The following is a 2,243-nucleotide window of genomic DNA, read 5'->3' as shown; positions in this document are numbered from 1 at the left end:
TTATTTTTATTTATCAAAATTTATATACATAAATTAATAAAATTTATTTGTTAAAAATAATTTGATATTTATACTAATCAAATGTTTGACTAAAATTACTAAAAATTATTGACTACAAAAATTTCCTGAAAGACATTTTGCATTTGCTATCAAAGACAGCTACTAAATACCCAATTATGTAGTTGATTGTTCATGCTTTTAACCAATTAAATGTTTCCTAGTGGTTATTGCATATATATATTGCCAAAAGAAAAACTGCTTCCGTCTTTTATTTATTTATCAACAATGCTAGGAACCAACTCTATATAAGTTAAGAATCAGCCAACTGATAAACCAGAGGCACCGATAACTTTAACCGGATGTTGCTACTGATAGGCACACGGATGTTTCATGTATTAAGCATTGATAAAACATAATTAATTATATGGAACTAACTAATTAATGATCAAAGCATCTGTTACGTGATTCTCTCCTATCACTAACGTATCTTCCCTTATGTTTTGAACGTGGTCAACAATAATTTAAAAAATAAATTAAAACTAATTATAATTAATTATGTTGTTCCATTTTTGGCTGATTATTAGTTGGTTTCATATACTTTTCCTTTATTTATTAGAAAAGTATAGATATACAATGAAAATATTAAATAATGTGAGTGATGAATATATTGAATATTCAATTTATTAGATGTGCAAATGGGTATCTTAATATTAAGATTTCGATGAGTAATTTAAAAATATAATATATTTTTACTTTATTAGGTCAATTTTAGAATCCATTATTGACATTGTTTACAAAAGACATTCTCTACTTAGCAAATTTCTTATTTATTTACATCGTTGATATTGAAGGATTCAAGGAGGAGCAATCGAGGGTGGAAATAACCTCAAATGGTCTGCTAAGATTGAGTGGTGAAAGAAAGATCGGTGAAGCCATTAAAATTCGTAGGTTTGAGAAAGAGCTTGCAATTCCTTCAGATACTGACACTAAATCCATCAACACCAAGTTTGAAAATGACATCCTTTTTGTCAAGCTTCCCAGAGTCATCACTACTTCCGTCAAACCGCCGCCAACACCGATCCCTCAGCAACAAATAATACACTTTGAATATAAAGTTCCTGATTATGAGTATGTGATGAAGGAAAGAGTAATGGACAAGGAACCACTACAAATTAAGCCAATATTCTTGCGTCTAAAACCTGCACCTACAACAGAAACAGGGCCTCAGCAACAACCACAGTCGAAGCCTGAGGCACCAATTGCTCCTTATCAAGATCAAGAAAAACAAAGAGTAATGGATGAGGAGGCGCCTGCGCCTGCACCTGCATCTGCATCGGCACCAATACAGGCGCAAGCGCCCCCTCTACCATCATTGGAGAAGGAGAAGGAGAAGGAGAAGGAGAAGGGACAAAAAGAAGAAGAAAAAACTAATAATAACAATAATAATGCAAGAAAAGTTGACAACAATGAGAGAAGGCAAGAAGCAACAATGCCGTCTAGGGTTATGGAAATGAAGGGAGTAAGTGGAGAAGTTATTGGTGAAAGGCTAAGTAGTACGGTTTCAGAGAAATCACAGGAGCGTGGAAATGGTGTTTATCGTTCGGTTGAAGATTTGAAGAAGCATAAGGCAAGGACGAATTTGGGTAATCTTTCTAGTGCTGTTACTTGTGCTCTACGTTAACAATGTTATCAACTCATATTTTGGTGGAGAAAGGACATAAATAAACCAACAGTTATTAGTTATTATTAATTTCATTGTTTGTTTATACACTGTGATCAATGTTTACATAAGTGTCTAATTGACATAATACGTATTTATACATTTTAATTATTATATATTTCACACAAAAGATATATTTATATATATACAACTAATTATTTATTTATATATTAAATTTAATTTTAATATATTATCAGTGTAAAATAGTTTTATATGTGTATTTAATTATGTAACGTCATATTAATAAAAATAACTATTTTTCACCTTTAACTACTTAAATAATCATTTAAAAAATAAATGTGATAATAGACTATATAAAATATTTCCCAACGTTAATATATTAAAATTAAACTCAAAATTTGTGTCAATAGGTGTGCGTATGTAAATTAGATGCATGTCTTATGTAATATAAAGGAGTAAAAGGGGTTGGAATAAATCAGATAAGTTGTTAAATATTGATTCGGGCGAAAATTTCTATCATTTCTTTTTTAGTACATACATACAATATATGGTTTGATTTATA

The sequence above is a fragment of the Arachis duranensis genome, chromosome 7 (genome assembly GCF_000817695.3).
Source record: "Arachis duranensis cultivar V14167 chromosome 7, aradu.V14167.gnm2.J7QH, whole genome shotgun sequence".
NCBI lineage: Eukaryota > Viridiplantae > Streptophyta > Magnoliopsida > Fabales > Fabaceae > Arachis > Arachis duranensis.
Note: the sequence above shows the minus strand (reverse complement) of the source record.